The sequence below is a fragment of the Chelonia mydas genome, chromosome 6 (genome assembly GCF_015237465.2).
Source record: "Chelonia mydas isolate rCheMyd1 chromosome 6, rCheMyd1.pri.v2, whole genome shotgun sequence".
NCBI lineage: Eukaryota > Metazoa > Chordata > Testudines > Cheloniidae > Chelonia > Chelonia mydas.
Window position 1 is genome coordinate 124,123,386 of NC_051246.2, and position 6,455 is coordinate 124,129,840.

Below are 6,455 nucleotides of genomic sequence, written 5' to 3' on the forward strand. Positions count from 1 at the left end.
GATTTAGCAAAAACCTCTTAAATCCTAGAGAATTTAAATTTCAGAGGTTAGTGATAAAGTGAGAATTTTTGTACATTTTAATGTTTTTCATTTTGAAAAACTTGACCTTGAGATTTCAGTGTATCATGGCAATTTTCATTATATGTGGAAAAGTGGAGGTGATCTTGGCAGCTATTGGTGTAAGAGCAAGCAAATGGAAGAAAATCTGAAGATGTATTAACCCAGTTAATATAAAGCTTAAATAATCTATCTGTATTTGATAAACACAAACTTTTGCATACTGTTTTTACTCTTACATGCTTTTAAACAAATGATATAAGGCACTGTACACACCAGTAAGTAAAAAGAGAGAAAACAGATTAAACCATTCTGGGATCATTATGCAAATGCTGCTATTTTAGAAAATACTGACTGAATTCCTAAGATTTACATAATACATTTTATATGTGTATATACTATAAAACACTGAGGCATACACCTATCTCACATGTCTGGTCATGGCAGCATGACAAGTGCAGGAGGCTGGAGCCTTCAATGACCTCACTCCACATCTCATCTCCAACCATAGTCTGTCCTCAGGGTCTGTCTATCTTGAAATCACAGGGTGCGGTTGCAGGACATGTAGACATATGTGAGCTAGCTTTAATCTAGCTAGCTCGAGTACCGAAGCAGTGACACTGTGGCAGTGCATGCTTCAACACAGGCTAGCCCGGCAAGTAATTCCCCAGGGTTTGTGGTGGGCTTCTCCAGTCTGTACTGAAGTGCATGCTGCTGCTGCTTTACTACTACCAGGACTTGAGCTAGCTCCATCTAAGCTAGCTTGGGTATGTCTACTTAAGCTGCAATCAGACCCTATGATTGCAATATAGAGATACCCTCAGTCTGCTTCTCTAGCACTATCTGTGTACTGTTATTCTAGAAGGTGTTTATGGCTGCACAGACCTTGTGCTAGCCACCCTTCATTCAGGTTAAATGGAAGAAATAATTGAGCTCCTTGATGGAGTGAGATAGCTAAAACAGAAGAAACCACCATCCAAGGTACTAGATCTCATGGGAAGGGAGAATAAGAGGGATTTCCCTGGGACTGATTGCAAATGCTGGGGCATTGATCTGGAGTCATATGCAGAAAGTCAGAATAGCATTTGTGAGCATGGCCCTGAGAGAGAGCTTCTTGGGGCACAGGACACAGTTGCCAACTTTCACATGGTAAATAAGCACCCCGACTTTCACAATAAGCCAAAAATCAAGCTAATCCCATTTCAAAACAAGCCAATCCCTAAGAACCCCAACACTCTATATGACTAGATCCCTCCGAAGTGCAGTCTGGGACTGTGGTGGGCCCGCTCTGCACCCCTGACACACTCTCCCTCTTCCCCTGGCTTGCCCCTTGACCCTGCTTGCCGGGAGCCAATAAAAAAAAAAAGCGGCAGCAACAAGCTGCAAGAAGCTACAAGCCAAAAACTAGCCAACAAGCAACTCACAAGCCAATTAAGCCAAAAACAAGGCCAATTTCTGCATTTTTCCCCGTGGGTTTGGCATGTCTGGCACAGGACTGTCTGCAAAGCCTGCCTTGGAAATCATGAGCAAGGAAACTGCCTGCTGTTTGTTCATTCAGTGTTCAGGGAAACAGGGCTTTGTGTACATTCTTTTGAAGTAAACAGGATCGCATTGAGGAAACAGCTGATTCACATAATCAATTTCTCTTCCTAATGGGAACAGCCCAGCAAGGCTCTGAATATTGGCCAACCGCTTGGGTCAAGGAGCGACTGTCTTCTCCTTAGTATTGGTGAGAGAGTCTTTGCCGTGGCTCCTGTCATTTGGAGTGAACTACCTCTTATCCTCACTGCTTTCACCTCTTTTCAAATCCCCGCTGAAGAAAGAATCTTTTGGTCAGTTTAACTTTATTTCTTTGGGGGAAAGGATTTTGTTTTGCTCATTGCATGTGACCCCAGAAAGCTGTTTTCTCGTGCATTATGTCAGAAAGATGATGTACAAAATGAAGTTGTATGGACAAAATGGAAAACAGTTACTATAGTGTTCACACTAAAAGAACATCTTTACCCATCTTCGCTGAACCCCCTTAGGTGTTTTAGTTTACTTGGCATCTGCTTTTGCTGTCATTTTGGTTGCCACAGTAACTCATAGCAAGAGCGCCATAAAATTTCACCGCTGATAGCATTGTGAAGTCTCAGCTATGACGCAGTACAACAATTTTCCGCAATGGAAAATCGTTGCAATTAGACCATATATATCTGTCTCATACTGTCAATGCCTAGGTCAGAGATGCTTCTTGCTGAGAAGCTGTGACTGCTACAATTTGCCCAGTGATCTAAAAAAAACCATGTAGTCTGTAAGGATGCACACATCATGCTGCAACGGTCACAAAATGAAAGTTGTCTGGTGGTTTTTAATGGCTGATGTGTTTCAGTGGTTGCACATCCACTTAGTTACATAAAGAAACTAGGGAGGTAAATTTTAAACGGTTAACAGGTAAGCATTAGTCTTATCGGTTAACCCACCCTAACTGTTAACCTTCAACCCCAGGCCAGCAAATCCCAGCCCCAGCCGCGCCAACTGGCTGACCCCAGCTGTGCTGGGCGGAGCAGCCCCGGGCTGGCCGGCCAACTCTAATCGCATCGGCCGGCTGACCCCAGCCCTGGGCTGGCTAGAGCAACTGCCGGCGGCCCCAGCCCCTCTCCCTTTAATCAGTTAACCGATTAAACGGTTAACTTTTTAAACAATATTTACATCCCTAAAAGAAACACACTGAGGTCCCATCTTAAAGAAGGGTTTTATAAGTGCAACACTTGAGGTTTGAGCCTAAGACATGCTGAGACCCATTGACTTCAAATGGGAGTTACAGTACTCAGCCATCCTAAAGATCAGATTAAATTGAACACAGGCAAAATATACCTGAATACCAGGCATATTGCATTTCATAACCTACACATCTCTTCAAGAGAGAAACATTTGTGCTATAAATAAGTAAAATACACCAATCATCCTACTAAGGAACATTTTCTTTGGCCTTCCATGCACTTGCTCCATAATATTTGAGTCCGAAACAAGACAATTATGCAAGGCTTTCAAGCTGTGCCAACTGGAATGAGGGATTTTTAATTTTTTTTTAAAGGTTAAATTTTAAGTGCCTCATTCAAACACAGAGCAAAATCCTTCATCAGAGGAAAGAGTTAATTTTAAGGAAGTTTAACACAAACTGAGGGAGCTTCCAACCCAGAGAAGTAGGCTTCGAAGGTCTGTGTGTTGTCTTCCAAGTGAAGAAAAATGTGCTTTTTCCCCATTGGCACAAATTCATGACTGCCAGACTCACACAGCCTCTGCACTTGGTTCATAGATCTGTTTAATGATCTGGTAGGTGGGCTGCCTGAGGGCACCAAGGATGATGCTTGGGCTCACAAAGAATTGTTGAAATGTACTTTGCATAGCTTGCCTTGTCTAATTTTCTCTGGCCTGTACTGCCAAGGTACTTGCAAAAATATAGCCTGGTATTTCTTCCTTCTTCCTCACCCTCTCCCTCCCCAATTTCTTAGCCACTTGTTTTACATAAGTCTGTGATGATTAATTTTTTTGGAATCTGAAGACTCCTGAGCATAAAATAGTATCTGTAGTCCTCAGAATATTGGATTTGTCCACATTGTTTTCTTTCACTGCCCTTTAAATAACAGCAATAATCAACCCCATGTCCTGGATGTTAAGTATCCATGGTGTTTAGACAAGATATAGTCAAATAAAATACTGTAGAGTTTATACCTGTGACAGTCTGTATCACTATGTTCACCCCTTTTACAAGACTAAGATAAATTTTGTTCAAAATATACCTTGTGAGGTATCATTTGAAAACTCATAATTTGCTGATCATTACTGTCCTGGTAAACTATTGTGGCAACATTGTATGTAAAGTTATAAGATTCTACTGTATGATACTACTCAGACAGGTTCCAAACCAGTTTCTCAGAGACAAAAGGCAAACTGAAGCCTCAGCAGGTGTCAGCAAAATCAAATGGACTATCACCTGGTTAAGTAGCCATTCTTTGACAGGAAAAAGGGTTTGAGCGAGAAATTTACATCTTGTCAAACAAACAACTGGAGGTTCCCATCCCCACTGACTTTGTCTCCTGAACCCCAGCTGGGGATGATTTTCAGAAGGAAAAGAGAACTATAAGAAAGGGGAACAGATGCCCCAAAATACCCCTTTTCTCTCTGCCCACAGCATCAACAACACCTGAAGGACAAGGAAAGTAACACTGAACTAGGGGAGGCATCTTGGCTGGATGGAAACCAGCCAGTAAGATTGCTGAAGCATGTGGTGAGAGAGACATTTGCTTTGAATTCATTTAGCTTGTTAAGTTATATATTAGTTGTGTTTTATCTTTTATTTTCTTGTAACTAATTCTGACTTTTATGCCTCACTACTTGTAATCACTTAAAATCTATCTTTCTGTAGTAAATACATTTGTTTTATTTAAACCAGTGTGTTTGGATTCAGAGTAACAGCCGTGTTAGTCTGTATTCGCAAAAAGAAAAGGAGTACTTGTGGCACCTGAAGTGTTTTGGAAACTCCATTTGAGATAACAGGATTTGTGCATATCATTTTCTATTAATAAAATGCTAGTCTGTATATGAGCTTGTGTTGTCCAGGAGAAGGCTGGGCGGTACAAGATGCACATTTCTGGGGGAAAGTCTGGGACTGGGAATTTGCTGGTGTTGCTCTGCAGTGTAATTCAAGAGTGGTTTGACATAGCTCTCATACAGTATAGCTGGGAGTAATTTACATGCTGGAGGCAGTGTGAGAGCAGATCAGGAGTGGTTGTTCTCACAGCAAAGCAGTGTGAAAGGCACCCCAGGCTGGAAAACTGAGGGGACACAGCTGTTCAACAGTGCAATTTGTACCCTGGGGTAATATCACAATGCCTTTTAATACAAGGATTTTTAAGCCCTCTTAATTTTCTTTCCTAACTGGCATGGGAGTTCAAATGAGAGGGTTCTTTTGTGGAATAACATTTGACTGAGAAGTTTGTCATCATCTTGTATCAGTGAATTAGCAATGTAATTTTTAATTAAGATACTCATCTCCATTAGGTGAAGAAAAATGACTCTCCACTGCCTATGTCGTTTGGGTTGCTTAGGGCACCTACTCGTGTTCTAGTATTGTACATAAAGGATAAACTTGGTTCTGTGCATTTAAATACTGTCTTAACATTACATGTTGTGTCTAACTAAAATAGACCATCCCTAGATTGGGTTTCTGAAAATCTATCAGTTCTTAAAGGATTCTGGATGATAGGTCCATCAATGGCTATTAGCCAGGATGAGCAGGGATGGTGTCCCTCGCCTCTGTTTGCCAGAAGCTGGGAATGGGCGACAGGGGATGGATCACTTGATTACCTGTTCTGTTCAATCCCTCTGGGGCACCTGGCATTGTCCACTGTTGGAAGACAGGATACTGGGCTAGATGGCCGTTTGGTCTGACCCAGTATGGCTGTTCTTATGTTCTGCTGCAATAGTTACTCACTGAGGCACTCCAACAAGCCACATGCTCCTTCCCTGCACACTCGTGATTTCTTTTGCATTTCTGTTTACTGATTAGAAAAATAAGTAACTATTGGGTAAATGTTACCTTCCCCTTTTTGTTGCTGCAAGAATGAGTAGTGCAACATGACTGAGATGTACGTTCAACTTACAGGGCTGTAAGTTGTTTCAAAGAAGTGGCTGCTCTGGCGTTGGCCAATGTTGGCATTTCAGTAGCCTGTAACAATGTGCTTGGGCTTGGACAGCTTGGTTAACTAGTTTGGGATGTGTTCTTATTACTAGATGGCAGAAGCAGAGTGGTTATTTAAGTGAAATGTCTGGATTTGCCAGTTAAGGCTGTTGTGGGCTGCGTAACTCTTATCAGCCCACTGGCTGGGGATGGATTCAGAGCTTTGAGACAGCAGATTCTGACATGATGTTTCTTGTTTAATCTTTTTTCCAGTGAGAAATGTGTCCCAAATCCAGTCTCCATGAGCATGCCCCTTCCTGTGCATGTGGATTATAGCACTGTAGTAGCATGTCCTAAAAGGAGCAGGAAATGTGACCCCTCATGAGGTGGCTCAACAACTCACATTCTGTTTGCTAGTCAGAGCTATTTCACATTAGGCCATATAATCTCCATGTTGTGAAATACACTTCATGAAGAATGTTTGAAACTTTTCTGATGAAATATAATGGATGGCAAAAAAATTCCTGTTTTACCGCTCCTATCTGTAGTATTTCCAAGGCACTTGGCTCAATTCTGGCCTCGAGCGATTAGACTGAGAGCAACAGAACCTTATTTTACCTACCTGTGACATCCTCTTGCCACAGAAATAAAAAAACAAAGGGGTGTATGTGTGTGTGTGTGTGTGTGTAGTAATACCTGCCATTCTGTGGTTTTTGCTGGTGTATGTATGTATATG